The sequence below is a fragment of the Triturus cristatus genome, chromosome 8 (assembly GCF_964204655.1).
Source record: "Triturus cristatus chromosome 8, aTriCri1.1, whole genome shotgun sequence".
Lineage (NCBI taxonomy): Eukaryota > Metazoa > Chordata > Amphibia > Caudata > Salamandridae > Triturus > Triturus cristatus.
Window position 1 is genome coordinate 1,470,444,611 of NC_140591.1, and position 21,806 is coordinate 1,470,466,416.

A 21,806-nucleotide genomic window follows, 5' to 3' on the forward strand; every position below is an offset into this window, starting at 1 on the left:
AGGGGCTTGTAAACAAGCCTCTAAGAGTTTACAGAGGCGTGGGTTTTGAAATCAATAAATGACATTGCTGGCTGAAAATCAAAATGTGATGCAGTACAGGGTAGGGCTTTAAGGGGTGCAGCTCCTGCCAGTTCTCAGCGTGGACACTAGTAATAATAAAGCAGCAGAACTTACCTTGTGTGGGCCACGCCGATAATTACACTGCCGCCACCGCCAGGAGTCACAAGGGGGCCAACACCGACCACAGCAGCAGCAGCGTATCTAATCTACCGCGTCGCCGCCCCGGGACTCAAACTCCCGGCAGCCCCAGCGGCGGCGCGTCGAGCTGACGCGCTGAGAGCGCCAGGTGGCGCCTACAAACATCGGGGAGGCCCGCTTCGCGGGATGCGCGCGGGACGCGCCGGGGGAAGCCCGGGCAAAGGGCGGGCCGTCTGAGGCCATCAGGGACCGTTAGAGGCCAGGCAGGGCCACCCCACTGACGTCCCCGTAGTCGGACATAGCAACATACAAGGTACTGTGTTATAAGTCTGATACGTATTTCAAAACCTTGGCTCTCCCCATGTGTTTGAACCCATTGACATTTGGACTATACGATTAATAGCATCCCTTCTCAGAGCCCTGTGTTACTTAACATCCAAGGGAAGTATTGTAATTAATTGCGCGATTGTGTGCTTCTTACACTTTTTCTGTAATCATGAAAAGAAATGGTAAAAACCCTAGTTTGTCTACCTCCCGTCCAACAACTAGACAACAGACTACAACAACGCAACCTCTCCCAAGTCTGACAGCAATTGATAAAATGCTGCAGCAAACAATTGGAGTTGTGGCTTCAGCCATAGAAAACACAGAGCGGCGTTTATCAATTACTCCTGCAATTCCTCTCTTTTCCCAATTAGCGGAGGATGTATCAATTGCTACAACCAATCCCCCTGATTTTAATTCCTCCTTTATCTGTTCCTTTGCTGACCTCCCTTGCGCACAGCCCACTACTAGTGATACGCACGTTTCTGAGGTTCCTAACTCCCCACCCCACCTTCTACCTAATAAGGTTTCTGTGACTCGTACTGTAGTCAAGAAGCCTAGGGCCGGGAAGAGTAAAGCATCAAGGAAAAATAAGCCTCCAACCAATTCTTTCATACCGATTGATACTCCCTCTACCTTGTCCCCCACGCAGGCTCCTCTCTGGGCCACCCATATGATATTAGATCTCCAGGTTCATATTGAACAACTACTTGGCTCTCACTTTAAATCCCTGCTGTCTAGATTGGATAGACTGGTTTCCACTATTAATAATGCAGGCCTTGGTAAAGCCAAACCGACCACTGTTTCTACAAATCCCCCCTCTTGTTCTGCTCCTACTCATGATAATGTCCCCGCTGGCTCTGAGACTTTGCCTGCACCCTCCCAATTGGCTGGCATGACTGTCCCCGATATAACTATTCCTTTGTCCAGGGACACAGACTCTGAAAGTTCCAAAGTACAGAGGGAGGCTACCAATGTGGGGGAAAAATGTTTAGATAACCAAGCAAAAGAGACCAGAAACACTTCTAGTGAGGGCTTTAACACCGCATTGCCTTGCATAGATTTGCCGCCTGAGTCTCTTCCATACGTCGTTGTGCTTGCCGGTGTTCCTCCCCTACCCCAAGGGAAGAATGAGGATTTTCTGGAATTGAAAAACAAATGTATGTACTGGTTCAACTCAAACAGCCCCCTCCCTTTCAACATCTCTGGAGAAATTTTGGGTGTAAGGAGATTAGACTGGATTGGGCCTACCCCTAAATCCATCATAGGAAACTGTGTCATTATCAACTTTAGGCACCCGCTTGCTGTAGATTATATTTGCAGTAGGATACCTCCTAGGCCTAATACTCAAATCATCCCATTGCATTTGTCATATTTCTATCCAGCACCCCAGCACAGAATAGGGCAGAATAGAGGTGTTAGCTGGGTAGGGGGGCAAAACAAATTGTATGCTAGACCAGCCGAAGAAACCCAGAATATGCCCCTATTGTCACTTTTTGCTCAAAAAAATAGATTCAGTATGTTGGAGGAGGTTGATTGACCAGTCGTGATCCAGAGTCCTGTACTCCAACTTGACAAAATTATGGGCACCCAAATAGCTGTAGATAAGGGTAGATGTGAGAGTGGTACTTTAGAATACGTTTTAGCATCCCCCCCCTTGAGCATAGGACCGGAAGCAAGACAAACTATGGACAACGATCAGGCTGTTCCCTCCGATGATTTCTTGTTCGGCGTTAACCTTGCGGACACCACATTAGCAACCATCCCCCAAATACCAGAAGTCTGCCCAAATCTTAAGGCTGGCGACCTATTAGATAGGAACAGAGCAACAGACGGGGAAATAAAAATATTGTCATGGAACGTGGCTGGGATAAAAAATAAGCTATCCACCTTGGAGTGGAGCAATTTTATAGGTACTCATGACATCTGCTTCATGCAAGAAAATTGGGCCATGGAGGAAAATCCGAGGATCGGCTATGCCACTTTTGACATTTTGGCAACTTCAAGTGGTAGAGGGAGACCTTCGGGTGGTCTTTCAATATGGGTGGGGACGCATTTGGGCGCTCTGGCAACCCAGATTCCAACTAATTCCCTAGACGTCCAATGTGTTCTCTTAACCCTAAAAGACAATCCATCGGTTGCTTTAATAAACGTCTATTCTAGACCAGTCAAGAATGTTCAAGAATCTGGCACCATTGACGCACTAAAGCACTTCATACTGTCCCTAGACCCCCCACCACAACTAATAGTAGGAGGCGACTTCAACTGCCAGTTCGAACCCCTCGAGTCTCCTGATACGGGTGAATTGGACGAAGAAGACCAGTTCTGGCATGTTTGTGAACCACAAATCTCTCCCGTCAGAGCTTGGACCCCTCTCGTCCTTCAAATCAAATCCTTATCCCTTGCACTGTCTTTAAGGGCCTGTAATGGGAGACTGAAACCTGATCGCCCAGGCCTCCCAACATTTAACAGACCAGGTCAAAACTCTAATATTGATTATATATTAATGGAAACAAGACATTGGGACAACCTATTGGAGTTTGAAATTCACCCTAGGCAAGACAGTGATCATAATGCCCTTGTTTTAACCCTCAAACCGGGAAGCTTTGGTCTAACAAACCCTCCTCCTAATTCAAATAGCCCAACGCTCCCAGTACTCCTTTCTAACAACAGGAGGAGGATAAAATGGCCCTACTTTCTGAAATCCCCCGCTAAATTTGCGGAAATATACCAGATAGCCCTGCCATTTCTTTCCGCAATGGGGGATGTAAGTGTAGACAACCTGAGTGACCCCATCAAGATTCATATTCACTTAGTTGATAACCCGAGGGCCTTATTCAATCCTGTGGGAAACAAACAACAACAGCCCAAGACTCACCCCTGGTATAAGGAATCCTGCAGAAAAGCAAAAAAGGACTTGCTTTTGGCAATAAAAGGCAACGACAGGGCTAACATAAAGAAACTTCGCCTAGACTATAAGAAGGCTATTACCAGGGGAAAGAAGGATTGGGAGGAGCAAAGATGGGAGGAGCTAAGACTAACCCTCTCATGTAGAGACCCCAAGGCGTTTTGGGCTATTGTGAACTCCAACGAGAGTAGGGCAGTTTTGCCCCCCGCTGCAAACATAGCTCCACAAGTGTGGGAAATCCATTTTGAGGAACTGTACGGGGACTCGGACGACCCCCTTTCTCCTGACACACCTCTGGAGTGCAGACCGATAAGAGGAAGTGACCCTATTATACGTGATATTGAGACTCGTCCCCCTCTCCCTATCCCCGAGCCTCAACAAGAGCGCCAGTTGTGTCCATCCTTGGTGGGTGTGGGCACTCCTATGCCAGAACTCCCTGTGGCTATCACTCTCAAAGAAGTAGAGACCGCAATATTAAGGCTCCTGTCTAATAAAGCCCCCGGTTTAGACAAAATGCCCCCGGACTTATTCCGCTCTCAACCAAAAATTTGGGCCCCGTATTTGGTGGTATTATTCAACTCAATTCTTAAGGGGGCTGTTTTGCCAGACACTTGGTTGGGCGCGGAGATAGTCCCCATATTTAAGAAAGGCTGTCCGTTAAAGCCGGCTAATTATAGACCAATTAGCCTTATTGACACCACCCAGAAATTAATGGGCAGAATCATCTTAGACAGAATCCAGGGATGGATGGATGAAAACAAAATTCTGACTACACTACAGGCAGGTTTCAGATCTGGGATCTCAACCATAGACCAGATCTTCCGGTTACAGGTTTTATACTGGAAAACGGTGAGAGTAGAGGGTGGCAGCCTCTACCTCATCTTTGTTGACCTGCGCGCTGCCTTCGATCTTGTCCCAAGAGGAAAATTATGGAAAGTTCTCGCAGATATGGGCCTCTCCCCCTATCTGCTGAATATTCTAACCAGATTCCATAACGGTAACTATGCCCAGGTTAGGTGTGGGAGACATGGCGACCTCTCTTCACGCTTTCCCGTCAGGAAGGGCGTGCGCCAAGGGTGTGTCTTGGCTCCAACATTGTTCAGTCTCTACATTAATGGTCTTGTTACCCATTTGGCTGACGTAGCTAATAACGATGCCCCTAGGTTGGCTACTGGTAGAGTGCCCGCTCTGATGTTTGCCGATGACACTTTGTTGTTATCTAAAACATCATCGGGCATTCAGCGCATCTTGGATGGTTTCCTGGCATTTTGTACTGCCCGAGGCTTGGAGATCAACTTAGAGAAGACCAAGTTCATGATCTTCAATCCTCCCAAACATACCCGCCCAAATCCTACCCTAAATGGCTCCCCTCTCGAGAGAGTCAGGACTTTTGTTTATCTTGGAATCACATTGACCGAGAACCTTGATTGGGGATTACAAATCGCAAAATCATGGCTGAGGTTGTCTCAAATAGTAGGGGGCCTCTGTAAGGTCCAGCGAGCCTCGGTCTATAAACCAGCAGCCCCGGTAGTCGAAATATACCGGCTGCAAGCCAGAACTGCTTCATTGTATGGGGTTTAATTATGGGGTCATAAAAACATTGCCAAATTAACCCTGGTTGAGCAGGGCTTCATGAGAAGTCTTGTGAGCTTGCCTGTAAGTACACCGCTCATTCCCCTACGTCTTGATCTGGGGATAGAACCTATTGAAGATTTGGCAACCCTTCGGCCCTTACTCTACTGGAAAAGGCTCTGGACGGTGCCTGAACTGGCACCTTATAGAGAGGAATTCATGGAGGTTTGGGCCCTAATTAAAAGCAAGAACATCCCATGGTTATCCCATATTAAGGATCTTAGCACAAAGATCGGTAGGACCGATCTTTGGGAATTTCCGGAGGTAGCCTGTAAAAGGACTTCCAAATCTGATTTAACAGGCCATATAAGGCAGCTGAGATTACTTACTCTACATGGTTCAAGCTCCTTGGGGAAACTCACTAAAGAGTTTCTCCTAATAAAATCAGAAACAAGAGCAGAGGTCTTCCTCGATGTAATTTATCCATCTCTTGCTAGGAAGCTTTATTTGCAGTTAAGGCACGGTACCTTACCGCTCAGGGCATTCACTCATAAATGGGCAAGATCAGAAAACGCAGCCTGTCCGGCTTGCAACTACAACTTAGAAGATATATGCCATGTCCTGTTTTTCTGCCCCGCATACCACTTAATAAGGAAAAAGTGGCTCATCCCCTTATGCAAGAACCTAGGGTTTAGACACTACATGCACGCATGCAGGGTCTTAATATATGACACTCACCCCCCAATTGTCTTTGCTATGTCCCATTTTTTACATGGTTTTTGGCGTAGAAGGAAAAGCTTTCTTTAAAAATGTTTTGTCTTTTTATCAAAATTAGCTTTCTTGATAACACTAGTTTAATTCATTTTTAATCATTGTATTAACTTGACTCTATTTATTGTTTTAATGAAATGTGCAATTTTTCTTGTAATTTACTTTGTGCTTTTATGGTCCCTGACCGAAATAAAGTTATCAAATGAATGAATGAGTAATAATAAACTAACAGTCAAATGTGTCTGTAGATTCATGTTTTAAATTTACAACACAAAAACACGTATTTCTCAACAATGAGTGCAAGATCCTTAAAGTAACCTAAGTCAGCGATGCAGTCCTTCTTTACATTTCACACATTTAACTTTCTGTTGCAATGAGTAGGTGTCCTAGTTTTCTAAGAGTATTTAATTTTCCTGGATGCGGTGTTTCTGCAGTTTATGCTTTTCATGCATCACGAGTCTCGTGTAGTGCTCAGGACGAACTGGGTCGCCTCTAGGGGCCCGGTTGTGGATGGGTGCTCACGACAGCTCACAACTGAGGGATCTGGAGTTGACGCTGAAGGCAGACAGTCTTTCACAGTGTCTATAACGGGTTGAAAGTGTTCAGAATACATGCTCATCCAATCCTTGGCCTCTCTGACAAGAGCACAGTGGGATAGTCACATACACAACAATTGTAATTATGAATCTGCAGGAAAGTGTGTGATTGGGGCACACAGCTGTCAACATAATGAGAGGAAAAAGCTGACAGTGCCAAAGGAAAAGAAAATACATGTGGAGTTTGTGTGGGGGTGAGTTTGGGCTTCTGTCTGCGTGTGGGGTGTGGTGACGTACATGCAGAAGTAGAGAGAGAAAACACAGCCGTGAAAAGGAAGATGTTGAAGCGTGACACATTCAGATGGAGGGGTCAGGGCTTAATTTGCCAAATAATAAGCGCCAGACCTGAGGTTTTGCCCAGAGCCCCATGCCCAGCGCTATCAAAGGTTGGGGTGAGAATACCAAGGCTGGGAAGTCTTGATTCCCCCTCATGCCTCTTTCATCCACCACCAGACACTCATTGCCTCTTTATCTCACTCTTGTACGTTCTTTTTAATCCCTGCCTTCTTACTCTGTCACTATTTTTCTCTGTTTCTACTCTTTCCCCTTTTTATGTTTTTCTCTTTCTTGCTCTGGGTCAAAGTCTGTTGAAGAAAAATAAGTGGCAGTCCCCACACATGAGTACCAGTGAGTCCCACTGCCAACCACCGACTCAAATTAAGTACTGCCTAGGGACCAAGTAAAAAGAGATGAGCAGATAAAAGAAGGGTAAGTAACTCTCGCAGAGGGAGACTGCAGAGAAATGTGATGTGTGAATGAACATTGGAGTGACTAAGGGCCTGATTACGAGTTTGGCAGAGTAGGAGCAGGCCGCCATGCCGCCGCCATGCCACCGCCCCACTCCCACACCGCCAAACTCAACCGCCGTCCGCCCCCCAGATTACGAGTTAATTCATGGCCTGGGAGGCAGGCAGCGTGGTGGTCCCTCGGCAGTGCAGTTTATATATGAGCCTTAGAATTGCACCTCCGCTGGACTGCCAATGCACGTTTCTGCACGGTATGGACTGAGCAGTCCGTGCTGTGCAGGAACTGGGGTACATGCACACAGGGGGGAACAACATGTGCCCCCCTACATGTACCTCCATGCACAGGGGCAACAGGGGGCCCCTATTTGTTTCCCCACCACTAGCCTTTTCGTGGCGGTCTCACCTCCATGAAAAGGCTGGTGGTGGGAAAACTCATAATATGCATGGAGGTGCCGCAGCGGCACAGCCATGCATATTGCTTTCCCAGACCACCGTGTCACTGCTAGGGATCGTGGTTCACTAGCAGTAAGTGCTTCCACCGCCGTACTCGTAATACGGCAGTCGGACTGCTAATGCGGCGGTCTCCAACCGCCACCGCACCTACACCACGAGGACCGCCAAACTTGTAATCAGGTTCTAATTCACTCAGTGAGACACTCTCCCTTCCACATACCTTTGCAATGTTTAATTCACAATCTCATATTTTAGGTTGTTTTGGGAATCTCATACTTTCAGAATTGAAGCATTAACAATTATTCTCAGCAAAACTAATGTTGTTTCTCATTTACCTGATAGAGGGAAATAAATCTGTGCTAACAAGCATTGGCAAAGCCGATATATCAGAGTTGTTTCAGGTGTATGTTTTTATTGTGTGGTTGTGTTTGGATGCACTAACGGAAAGCACACAAAGGAAGCAAATTACTGATCAGGCGGCATGTTGCATCAAGCACAGGATTCTACTTCACATAATTTAGGCCACACCCTCAACTACTATGGGCAGGTCTCTTGTAAATGATTCCTAGTTATGCTTCTTGGCCACGCCCCTTTCAGTTAACCCTCCCCTCCACACACACACCTGATTTCATCCCACTTAAAACACTAAGAGATTTTGGATTTAGACCGTAGAGATGCCCCTCATGGGACACAGAATTCACGTGCTCTGCAACTACACATATGAACTATCGCGCAGATTACCACGCAGGCATCAGTCTTCAAGCAGAAGAGCTATATCTCAAATTTCACAAACCAGACAGTGTAAGGCCGGAAGTGATAGAGCTATTAGTTCATTTGGTGTGGCCGGAGATTTGGCCTACATGCCTAATGCAAATGAGATTATTTGGCTTCCGTGTTACCTCGCGGTTTAATACATAGGTGTGAATGAGCTACAAGGATCCAGTGGTACTGCAGAGCCCTGACATATATCTGCCATCTTATAAGGATGGTGGAAGGAATTAGTAGAAACAAAGGCAGAACAAATGTTAACCGCCAGATCCGCCGAAGCAACAGCAGAGGACACTTCTTCCCACACCTGGTGGCCGAAGCTTGGAACAACCTTCCCCTTCATCTCAGGAGCCCTCCATCACTCCAGCAATTCAGAAAAGGAATCAAGACCTGGCTGTGCGAATGAACAGATCACTACGAAGCTAGCAGCAACTACAGCGCCTTGAGACCCTCACGAGTGATCTGCAGCGCATTTCCAATCTTTGATTGATTGATTTATTGAATGTTAGGATTAAGGCAGATCAAGATCTGGAAATTATCTTTGGAGAAAGTTCGTAAAATGAACAGGAACAGGTGTGAAATCCAACAGAAAGGTACATGCCCCCCACTGACTTCCATTTTGAAGTTTCTGTCAAGGTCATGGAAATGATGGTTCTTTCTGAGCCATTTCAGAAAGATCAAGTTGGTCTCGCTCTATTTCATGAGGTTTTGTATATATATGAGGCTCTCAGAGGTTTTAGTCAACCTGGAAGACGCCCTCAGGCGCAGAGAGACTTGGGCTGCCTGGGAGGTGGGGGGGGGACAGACATTATCAGCACTTTAGATGGAGCTGAGGAACCCATTGAAGTTAGTGGAGGAGCCAGCTTCAGTATTCTGGCAGTCAGGATAGCTGCCGAGTTGCACGCTAGCTGAAATATTGCATATTTCATCCTATCGAGATAAACTGGGTACCATTAAAGTTGGTACAGTAACATTTGTTATTTGCAGTGCTTGTTATGTTATGTTATATGCACTTGTAGCGCGCACAGATACTCCGAGGAGTGTCCCGGCGCAAATCCAACAAGGATAACACAGCCAAAGAAAGGGGACTAAAACAGGAGGGTCTTCAGATGCTTTTTAAAAATAACAGGATCTTTAATGCCCCTCAGAGTCAATGGCAGCGCGTTCCAAGCCTGAGCCGCCAGCCGTGAGAAAGAGCAGCCGCCCAGTCTTACACGCTTGAAGCGAAGAATCTCTGCCAAGAGTTGAGAGGACGAGCGCAGCTGTCGTACCGGGACATAAAAGGCCAGCCTATTCTGTAGATAGGTAGGGCCCAAACCATACAAGGCTTTATGGGCGATGGATAACATTTTAAATTTTATACAGTCCTTTACAGGAAGCCAATGCAACAGTCGCAAGTGTGCACGCACACTACATCTGCATGAAAGGCCCAGCAGAAGACGGGCGGCCGCGTTTTGGATCACCTGCAGTTTATCCAACAAGTAACCTGGAATGCCAGCATACAATGCATTGGCATAATCAAGGCGTGAGAGGATTAGCGCACGAACCACAGTTTCCTTAGCCGCTCTTGGCAGAAAAGGCAAAAACTTCCTAAGAGACCTGAGGATACTAAAACAGGAGCCTGTTAACTTCTTTACCTGTGAGGAAAAAATCAGGTTCTCGCTAAACCAAATCCCAAGGTTCTTAACAGAGTCACCCTTAGAACAAGGGAGTGGAAACCCAGGAGGCCAAAATTTCCTTCTAAAGTCATCCGGGAAGGAGCCGTACAAGAGGATCTCCGATTTCTCCTCATTACATTTAAGCTGAGCTTGGGCGAGCCAGCGAAAAACCGAGGAGAGGCACTCTTGCGCAGGGAGGACAGAGATCTCGTCATGACCCCAGGAAAACAGCAGTTGAGTGTCATCTGCATAGGCCATCATCTTAGCCCCCAAGGTTTCGGCCAGATAGATAAGCGGAGTAACATAAATGTTAAAAAGAAGGGGACTAAGGGATGACCCCTGAGGGACGCCAGTAGCCACTATCTGTGGTGCTGAAGCACACAGTGGAAGCCATACCAGCTGAGACCGGCCCTCCAAAAAGGACCTGACCCAGCCCCATACCGACCCAGAAATATATATAAAATAACGTTATAATTCAGAGGGACAATGGCACTAGGATGGAGCGTGGCAAAGATGCCTCAGCACTGATGTTCCGGAGGGGATGGGACAACCCGGTACTGTGACTCAATACAGCCCACCCTGATGGTGATGAGTGCTGTGACCCTCTACACACATGCATGTAAATATTTGTATTCAAAGGCTAACAGTACACATTTTGCTAACACTGTTAAATTCCCTTTGCACATCCCACCTAATGCAAGCAAAAGCAAAGCTTCCTCTCCAGAGAAGCACAGTCTTCAAGTGCCGGCTTCACTCGAAAAGTACCAGTGCACCCCTCTTTGCACAAACAGCATCCCATAACTACTCTATAAGCTTCCGGACACCCAGGGGAAGGAGTACAGAAACTCACCCCCCCATATGCACACCTTCTCCAGATCAAACATCACTGCTCAGCCTCATCCACACTCATTCCAGAGCACAACAAGTTGGAGACACTGGAAACGCCATCACCGCATGGACAGACATGATGACGGAAAGGTAGGCTGTCTCTTCATCTCTGTAGGTTCTTGACATCAAAGCTCACAGAGGCTACAGAATGAACACTATCAACTGTGCACCAAGACCAGAAGAGCCTCACCCTAACCTTCTGGTTCTCCTACCCTTGTGCTCTTTAGGAATCTCTGTTCTTAAATCCGCAGAGCTGCTTAGCAGCCCCTTCCTCCCTCTACCTTCCAGAGGGTCACCATTCACCTGATATATGGACCCCAGAATAGAACAACTATTTCACTTAAGAAATATTAAACCCCATTACCACGACAGAATCTGGGAAATTCTACCACATAGTAAATGTAAGAAGCCTTCCTCGGTCTCCTCAGCACCACAAACCACACACGGCAAATCACATCAGTGAACCAAACAACATCTAAGGCAACATCCTTGATCTTTTCCTCACAGCCCAACACAAGACTAATTGCCATTGCCTGATACCACAGGATTTGGCAATCTGGCCATCCCAATTTCCCTTTTTCACTCTGTGCCAATCGTCCACTGAAAACCAAAACCCATTAAGCAAAATCCATATTCCTCTAAAGACTTCTTTCACTTTCTCACCAAGACATTATGAGCCTGGGTCCCACAACCTCTCCCACATACAATATCAAAACACTTCTAAACTCACTGAATGCGGCTCCCAAACACCACTGTGGAAATACATGGTCAATACATGATCAGTGTCTACATATATGACTAAGAGGAACCGGCGAAGTTGCACAGACCTGCCCGCTGTGCAGCTCCACAGCATACAGACCATCCAGCTCCCTGCTGTCAGTCAGAGCATAGCAGCTTCAGCCAGGGGAGAGGCCTTCTTCTACGGCTGGAGATCTGATGCTCAGGCTGATGGGAGTGGATAGACCATGGACCATGGCCAGCAGTGGCATCGACAAAGTGGACTGGGGACGTGTTGTACATGTGCTGAGGGCGCATCACCCCCTTAGAGAGGCTTTCAGGGGCGGATAGAGACAATCCAGCCATGAAAGCAACGCCCAGCATCTGGGGGCTCATAGAGCGACCTGGCCGGCGCGACTCGCCCAGAGCTTCCAAAAAGGACAAAGCATGCTCTGGGGGCTCCTGGCTCTTACAATAGTGAAAGGTGGGAGGCAGCTCAACCTGCTTTAGCTCCCCCGTCTGCATGAGGTTAATCACCCCAATTTTTGACGATTGTGATGGGCACCTGTCTTCCTGACATTAAAAACATTGTTCTCATCACAATCTTTGACTTGAAGAATTCACCCTTTAAGAAGCGGGTAAGCTGAACACCGATATCCTCCTGAGTGATGTATCCTTGTAGTCTGCTTGCAAAGATAATTATTTGCAAGATTCATGGTTCTTATCACACTGGTTCGCTAAACCACATCATTATGATAATTTTTAAAATATATATATTTTCAATGCAGTTTTTTTCTACATTTTTTGTGCTAGCCTGAAGAATTTGCATAAGTTCTAGCTTTCCAAAAGTTACATTTTAAATCTCATGTACCCTTAATTAACTTATAATGGCTTGTTAGCAGTATCTAATGTGGTCTTTTGTTTATGGGCAAATTGGTGTGTAGAATGTACCTATATCAGTGCTTCCCAAACTTTTTAGAACCATAACCCATTTTTCTTTTTTGTTGAATATTTATATAGCGCGAACTCGACCCGAAGGTATTGGAGCGCTTTACATGAGCACCGTATTTACATTACACATCCAGGCACCGGGAGATTAAGTGATTTGCCCAGAATCACATGATGTGGACGCGACCTCGAGGCTAGTACCCTGGTTTCCTGCACTAAAGTCGGCCGTTTAAGCCGACGGACCGGGACCACATCCTCTCCCCACTTTTGCGACCCACCTAGCCAGTGGCGTAGCAAGAGAGGGCGGGCCGCACCCGGGCAGCACTGTTTTTGGGGTGGCAGAGGTGAGCAAGTCATCTCTGTCGACTACTGCCATCCCCCTTCCCCCGAGAACAAGTTGTCTGTCGGCCGCCAGACCCCCCCCCCTCCAAACCCCTGGAACAAGTCGGATACCACACCCACACCTGGAACAAGTCGTCCGTCGGCCACCCCCCAAAGCCCTCCCTTACCTGCACCAGACGTCTAACTTAGGACCTGCCCCAGGTGGCAGTAGGTCTAGTTACGCCACTGCACTTAGCTTTAATTGACATGAAGTGGCCGATTTTTTATTGTGACCTGTTCATGCTAGCACACATTAGTGCACGTAAGCAAATCCTGCGCCTGTGACACTCCTGAACAAGACCCTGCTCATGCTAGCACATAATAGCGTGCATAAGCAAACCCTGTTCAAGTGACACTTATGAACAAAGCCCTGCTCATGCTAGCACCCGTTAGAGCACGTAAGCAAACCCTGCGCATGGGACTCTCCTGAGCTAGGCCCTGCTCATGCTAGCACACATTAGTGCACGTAAGCAAATCCTGCGCCTGTGACACTCCTGAACAAGACCCTGCTCATGCTAGCACATAATAGCGTGCATAAGCAAACCCTGTTCAAGTGACACTTATGAACAAAGCCCTGCTCATGCTAGCACCCGTTAGAGCACGTAAGCAAACCCTGCATATGGGACTCTCCTGAGCTAGGCCCTGCTCGTGCTAGCACGCGTTACAGCACGTAAGCAAACCCTGCGCATGGGACTCTCCTGAGCTAGGCCCTGCTCATGCTAGCACGCGTTAGAGCACGTAAGCAAACCCTGCGCATGGGACACTCCTGAGCAAGGCCCTGCTCATGCTAGCACACGTTAGAGCACGTAAGCAAACCCTGTGCATGGAACTCTCCTGAGCTAGGCCCTGCTTGTGATAGCATACAGTAGAGCACGTAAGCAAACCATGTGCAAGGGACACTCCTGAGGAAGGCCCTGCTCATGCTAGCACACATTAGAGCACGTAAGCAAACCCTGCGCATGGGACTCTCCAGAGCAAGGCTCTGCTCATGCTAGCACGCGTTACAGCACGTAAGCAAACCCTGCGCATGGGACACTCCTGAGCTAGGCCCTGCTCATGCTAGCACACGTTAGAGCACGTAAACAAACCCTGCGCATGGGACTCTCCTGAGCTAGGCCCTACTCATGATAGCATACGTTAGAGCACGTAAGCAAACCCTGCGCATGGGACTCTCCTGAGCTAGGCCCTGCTCGTGCTAGCATACAGTAGAGCACGTAAGCAAACCATGTGCATGGGACTCTCCTGAGCTAGGCCCTGCTCATGCTAGCACACGTTAGCACACGTAAGCAAACCCTGCGCATGGGACACTCCTGAGCTAGACCCTGCTCATGCTAGCACACGTTAGAGCATGTAAGCAAACCCTGTGCATGGGCTCTCCTGAGCTAGGCCCTACTCATGATAGCACACGTTAGAGCACGTAAGCAAACCCTGCGCATGGGACTCTCCTGAGCTAGGCCCTGCTCATGATAGCACGCGTTGGAGCACGTAAGCAAACCCTGCGCATGGGACTCTCCTGAGCTAGGCCCTGCTCATGCTAGCACTCGTTAGAGCACGTAAGCAAACCCTGCGCATGGGACTCTCCTGAGCTAGGCCCTGCTCATGTTAGCACACGTTAGAGCACGTAAGCAAACCCTGTGCATGGGACTCTCCTGAGCTAGGCCCTGCTCGTGCTAGCATACAGTAGAACACGTAAGTAAACCATGTCCATGGGACTCTCCTGAGCTAGACCCTGCTCATGCTAGCACACGTTAGCGCATGTAAGCAAACCCTGCGCATGGGACACTCCTGAGCTAGGCCCTGCTCATGCTTGCACGCGTTAGAGCATGTAAGCAAACCCTGTGCATGGGACTCTCCTGAGCTAGGCCCTACTCATGATAGCACACGTTAGAGCAAGTAAGCAAACCCTGCGCATGGGACTCTCCTGAGCTCGACCCTGCTCATGATAGCACGCGTTAGAGCACGTAAGCAAACCCTGCGCATGGGACTCCCCTGAGCTAGGCCCTGCTCATGCTAGCACGCGTTAGAGCACGTAAGCAAACCCTGCACATGGGACTCTCCTGAGCTAGGCCCTGCTCATGCTAGCACGCGTTAGAGCACGTAAGCAAACCCTGCGCATGGGACTCTCCTGAGCAAGGCCCTGCTCATGCTAGCACGCGTTAGAGCACGTAAGCAAACCCTGCGCATGGGACACTCCTGAGCAAGGCCCTGCTCATGCTAGCACGCGTTAGAGCACGTAAGCAAACCCTGCGCATGGGACTCTCCTGAGCTAGGCCCTGCTCATGCTAGCACGCGTTAGAGCACGTAAGCAAACCCTGCGCATGGGACTCTCCTGAGCTAGGCCCTGCTCATGCTAGCACGCGTTAGAGCACGTAAGCAAACCCTGCGCATGGGACTCTCCTGAGCTAGGCCCTGCTCATGCTAGCACGCCTTAGAGCACGTAAGCAAACCCTGCGCATGGGACTCTCCTGAGCTAGGCCCTGCTCATGCTAGCACGCGTTAGAGCACGTAAGCAAACCCTGCGCATGGGACTCTCCTGAGCTAGGCCCTGCTCATGCTAGCACACGTTAGAGCACGTAAGCAAACCCTGCGCATGGGACTCTCCTAGGCTAGGCCCTGCTCATGTTAGCACACGTTAGAGCACGTAAGCAAACCCTGCGCATGGGACTCTCCTGAGCTAGGCCCTGCTCATGCTAGCACACGTTAGAGCATGTAAGCAGAACCTTCCACGTTTAGGATTTTTAACCATCCATGCATTTTACACGGTTGAGACTCGTGGCAAGGCTTCCAAAGTACTTCTGGTAAGCGACTGGGCATCACGTGAATAAAAATCTTATCTCTTTATAAAAGAATATAAAACACTTCACAACATATTTATTGCGCATCTTACCTGTGAAAGTTATACTTTAGGTTCTACACACACCAACCTTCATGGGTAAGCCTTGACTGGCTGACCTCGCTGACCCCTGGCTGACCCCTGGGAACATCAAATCCTAATAAACCGGAGGTAGTGTTCATTCAGTGAACTCGGAGCAGAGTCTGGCGTCTGTGGTGCCAGCTGGAACAGGCAATAATCGTTTCAAACATTGGCAACTTACTTACCCCAAAGACTCCTAGGCCCTGGGAACTGGCCTGACATATACAAGCATACATTTTTTTTAAATGAGTTAATGAAAGAATGTTGTCACCTTTATTGTGTCTCTATATTGGTTTTAAAGATGATATTTTAAATTGTATTTCAAGCAAACCCTGCGCATGGGACTCTCCTGAGCAAGACCCTGCTCATGCTAGCACGCGTTAGAGCACGTAAGCAAACCCTGCGCATGGGACACTCCTGAGCAAGGCCCTGCTCATGCTAGCACGCGTTAGAGCACGTAAGCAAACCCTGCGCATGGGACTCTCCTGAGCAAGGCTCTGCTCATGCTAGCACGCGTTACAGCACGTAAGCAAACCCTGCGCATGGGACACTCCTGAGCTAGGCCCTGCTCATGCTAGCACACGTTAGAGCATGTAAGCAAACCCTGTGCATGGGACTCTCCTGAGCTAGGCCCTACTCATGATAGCACACGTTAGAGCACGTAAGCAAACCCTGCGCATGGGACTCTCCTGAGCTAGGCCCTGCTCGTGCTAGCATACAGTAGAGCACGTAAGCAAACCATGTGCATGGGACTCTCCTGAGCTAGGCCCTGCTCATGCTAGCACACGTTAGCGCACGTAAGCAAACCCTGCGCATGGGACACTCCTGAGCTAGGCCCTGCTCATGCTAGCACACGTTAGAGCATGTAAGCAAACCCTGTGCATGGGCTCTCCTGAGCTAGGCCCTACTCATGATAGCACACGTTAGAGCACGTAAGCAAACCCTGCGCATGGGACTCTCCTGAGCTAGGCCCTGCTCATGATAGCACGCGTTAGAGCACGTAAGCAAACCCTGCGCATGGGACTCTCCTGAGCTAGGCCCTGCTCATGCTAGTACTCGTTAGAGCACGTAAGCAAACCCTGCGCATGGGACTCTCCTGAGCTAGGCCCTGCTCATGTTAGCACACGTTAGAGCACGTAAGCAAACCCTGTGCATGGGACTCTCCTGAGCTAGGCCCTGCTCGTGCTAGCATACAGTAGAACACGTAAGCAAACCATGTGCATGGGACTCTCCTGAGCTAGACCCTGCTCATGCTAGCACACGTTAGCGCATGTAAGCAAACCCTGCGCATGGGACACTCCTGAGCTAGGCCCTGCTCATGCTAGCATGCGTTAGAGCATGTAAGCAAACCCTGTGCATGGGACTCTCCTGAGCTAGGCCCTACTCATGATAGCACACGTTAGAGCAAGTAAGCAAACCCTGCGCATGGGACTCTCCTGAGCTCGACCCTGCTCATGATAGCACGCGTTAGAGCACGTAAGCAAACCCTGCGCATGGGACTCCCCTGAGCTAGGCCCTGCTCATGCTAGCACGCGTTAGAGCACGTAAGCAAACCCTGCACATGGGACTCCCCTGAGCTTGGCCCTGCTCATGCTAGCACGCGTTAGAGCACGTAAGAAAACCCTGCACATGGGACTCTCCTGAGCTAGGCCCTGCTCATGCTAGCACGCGTTAGAGCACGTAAGCAAACCCTGCGCATGGGACTCTCCTGAGCAAGGCCCTGCTCATGCTAGCACACGTTAGAGCACGTAAGCAAACCCTGCGCATGGGACTCTCCTGAGCTAGGCCCTGCTCATGCTAGCACGCGTTAGAGCACGTAAGCAAACCCTGCGCATGGGACTCTCCTGAGCTAGGCCCTGCTCATGCTAGCACGCGTTAGAGCACGTAAGCAAACCCTGCGCATGGGACTCTCCTGAGCTAGGCCCTGCTCATGCTAGCACGCCTTAGAGCACGTAAGCAAACCCTGCGCATGGGACTCTCCTGAGCTAGGCCCTGCTCATGCTAGCACGCGTTAGAGCACGTAAGCAAACCCTGCGCATGGGACTCTCCTGAGCTAGGCCCTGCTCATGCTAGCACACGTTAGAGCACGTAAGCAAACCCTGCGCATGGGACTCTCCTAGGCTAGGCCCTGCTCATGTTAGCACACGTTAGAGCACGTAAGCAAACCCTGCGCATGGGACTCTCCTGAGCTAGGCCCTGCTCATGCTAGCACACGTTAGAGCATGTAAGCAGAACCTTCCACGTTTAGGATTTTGAACCATCCATGCATTTTACACGGTTGAGACTCGTGGTAAGGCTTCCAAAGTACTTCTGGTAAGCGACTGGGCATCACGTGAATAAAAATCTTATCGCTTTATAAAAGAATATAAAACACTTCACAACATATTTATTGCGCATCTTACCTGTGAAAGTTATACTTTAGGTTCTACACACACCAACCTTCATGGGTAAGCCTTGACTGGCTGACCTCGCTGACCCCTGGCTGACCCCTGGGAACATCAAATCCTAATAAACAGGAGGTAGTGTTCATTCAGTGAACTCGGAGCAGAGTCTGGCGTCTGTGGTGCCAGCTGGAACAGGCAATAATCGTTTCAAACATTGGCAACTTACTTACCCCAAAGACTCCTAGGCCCTGGGAACTGGCCTGACATATACAAGCATACATTTTTTTTAAATGAGTTAATGAAAGAATGTTGTCACCTTTATTGTGTCTCTATATTGGTTTTAAAGATGATATTTTAAATTGTATTTCAAGCAAACCCTGCGCATGGGACTCTCCTGAGCAAGACCCTGCTCATGCTAGCACACGTTAGAGCACGTAAGCAAACCCTGCGCATGGGACACTCCTGAGCAAGGCCCTGCTCATGCTAGCACGCGTTAGAGCACGTAAGCAAACCCTGCGCATGGGACTCTCCTGAGCAAGGCTCTGCTCATGCTAGCACGCGTTACAGCACGTAAGCAAACCCTGCGCATGGGACACTCCTGAGCTAGGCCCTGCTCATGCTAGCACACGTTAGAGCATGTAAGCAAACCCTGTGCATGGGACTCTCCCGAGCTAGGCCCTACTCATGATAGCACACGTTAGAGCACGTAAGCAAACCCTGCGCATGGGACTCTCCTGAGCTAGGCCCTGCTCGTGCTAGCATACAGTAGAGCACGTAAGCAAACCATGTGCATGGGACTCTCCTGAGCTAGGCCCTGCTCATGCTAGCACACGTTAGCGCACGTAAGCAAACCCTGCGCATGGGACACTCCTGAGCTAGGCCCTGCTCATGCTAGCACACGTTAGAGCATGTAAGCAAACCCTGTGCATGGGCTCTCCTGAGCTAGGCCCTACTCATGATAGCACACGTTAGAGCACGTAAGCAAACCCTGCGCATGGGACTCTCCTGAGCTAGGCCCTGCTCATGATAGCACGCGTTAGAGCACGTAAGCAAACCCTGCGCATGGGACTCTCCTGAGCTAGGCCCTGCTCATGCTAGCACTCGTTAGAGCACGTAAGCAAACCCTGCGCATGGGACTCTCCTGAGCTAGGCCCTGCTCATGTTAGCACACGTTAGAGCACGTAAGCAAACCCTGTGCATGGGACTCTCCTGAGCTAGGCCCTGCTCGTGCTAGCATACAGTAGAACACGTAAGCAAACCATGTGCATGGGACTCTCCTGAGCTAGACCCTGCTCATGCTAGCACACGTTAGCGCATGTAAGCAAACCCTGCGCATGGGACACTCCTGAGCTAGGCCCTGCTCATGCTAGCACGCGTTAGAGCATGTAAGCAAACCCTGTGCATGGGACTCTCCTGAGCTAGGCCCTACTCATGATAGCACACGTTAGAGCAAGTAAGCAAACCCTGCGCATGGGACTCTCCTGAGCTCGACCCTGCTCATGATAGCACGCGTTAGAGCACGTAAGCAAACCCTGCGCATGGGACTCCCCTGAGCTAGGCCCTGCTCATGCTAGCACGCGTTAGAGCACGTAAGCAAACCCTGCACATGGGACTCTCCTGAGCTAGGCCCTGCTCATGCTAGCACGCGTTAGAGCACGTAAGCAAACCCTGCGCATGGGACTCTCCTGAGCAAGGCCCTGCTCATGCTAGCACGCGTTAGAGCACGTAAGCAAACCCTGCGCATGGGACTCTCCTGAGCTAGGCCCTGCTCATGCTAGCACGCCTTAGAGCACGTAAGCAAACCCTGCGCATGGGACTCTCCTGAGCTAGGCCCTGCTCATGCTAGCACGCGTTTGAGCACGTAAGCAAACCCTGCGCATGGGACTCTCCTGAGCTAGGCCCTGCTCATGCTAGCACACGTTAGCGCATGTAAGCAAACCCTGCGCATGGGACACTTCTGAGCTAGGCCCTGCTCATGCTAGCACGCGTTAGAGCATGTAAGCAAACCCTGTGCATGGGACTCTCCTGAGCTAGGCCCTACTCATGATAGCACACGTTAGAGCAAGTAAGCAAACCCTGCGCATGGGACTCTCCTGAGCTAGGCCCTGCTCATGCTAGCACGCGTTAGAGCACGTAAGCAAACCCTGCGCATGGGACTCTCCTGAGCTAGGCCCTGCTCATGCTAGCACGCGTTTGAGCACGTAAGCAAACCCTGCGCATGGGACTCTCCTGAGCTAGGCCCTGCTCATGCTAGCACACGTTAGAGCACGTAAGCAAACCCTGGGCATGGGACACTCCTGAGCAAGGCCCTGCTCATGCTAGCACGCTTTAGAGCACGTAAGCAAACCCTGCGCATGGGACTCTCCTGAGCTAGGCCCTGCTCATGCTAGCACTCGTTAGAGCACGTAAACAAACCCTGCGCATGGGACTCTCCTAGGCTAGGCCCTGCTCATGTTAGCACACGTTAGAGCACGTAAGCAAACCCTGCGCATGGGACTCTCCTGAGCTAGGCCCTGCTCATGCTAGCACACGTTAGAGCATGTAAGCAGAACCTTCCACGTTTAGGATTTTGAACCATACATGCATTTTTCACGGTTGAGACTCGTGGTAAGGCTTCCAAAGTACTTCTGGTAAGCGACTGGGCATCACGTGAATAAAAATCTTATCTCTTTATAAAAGAATATAAAACACTTCACAACATATTTATTGCGCATCTTACCTGTGAAAGTTATACTTTAGGTTCTACACACACCAACCTTCATGGGTAAGCCTTGACTGGCTGACCTCGCTGACCCCTGGCTGACCCCTGGGAACATCAAATCCTAATAAACAGGAGGTAGTGTTCATTCAGTGAACTCGGAGCAGAGTCTGGCGTCTGTGGTGCCAGCTGGAACAGGCAATAATCGTTTCAAACATTGGCAACTTACTTACCCCAAAGACTCCTAGGCCCTGGGAACTGGCCTGACATATACAAGCATACATTTTTTTTAAATGAGTTAATGAAAGAATGTTGTCACCTTTATTGTGTCTCTATATTGGTTTTAAAGATGATATTTTAAATTGTATTTCAAGCAAACCCTGCGCATGGGACTCTCCTGAGCAAGGCCCTGCTCATGCTAGCACGCGTTAGAGCACGTAAGCAAACCCTGCGCATGGGACTCTCCTGAGCAAGGCTCTGCTCATGCTAGCACGCGTTACAGCACGTAAGCAAACCCTGCGCATGGGACACTCCTGAGCTAGGCCCTGCTCATGCTAGCACACGTTAGAGCATGTAAGCAAACCCTGTGCATGGGACACTCCTGAGCTAGGCCCTGCTCATGCTAGCACACGTTAGAGCATGTAAGCAAACCCTGTGCATGGGACTCTCCTGAGCTAGGCCCTGCTCATGCTAGCACACGTTAGAGCATGTAAGCATACCCTGTGCATGGGACTCTCCTGAGCTAGGCCCTACTCATGATAGCACACGTTAGAGCACGTAAGCAAACCCTGCGCATGGGACTCTCCTGAGCTAGGCCCTGCTCGTGCTAGCATACAGTAGAGCACGTAAGCAAACCATGTGCATGGGACTCTCCTGAGCTAG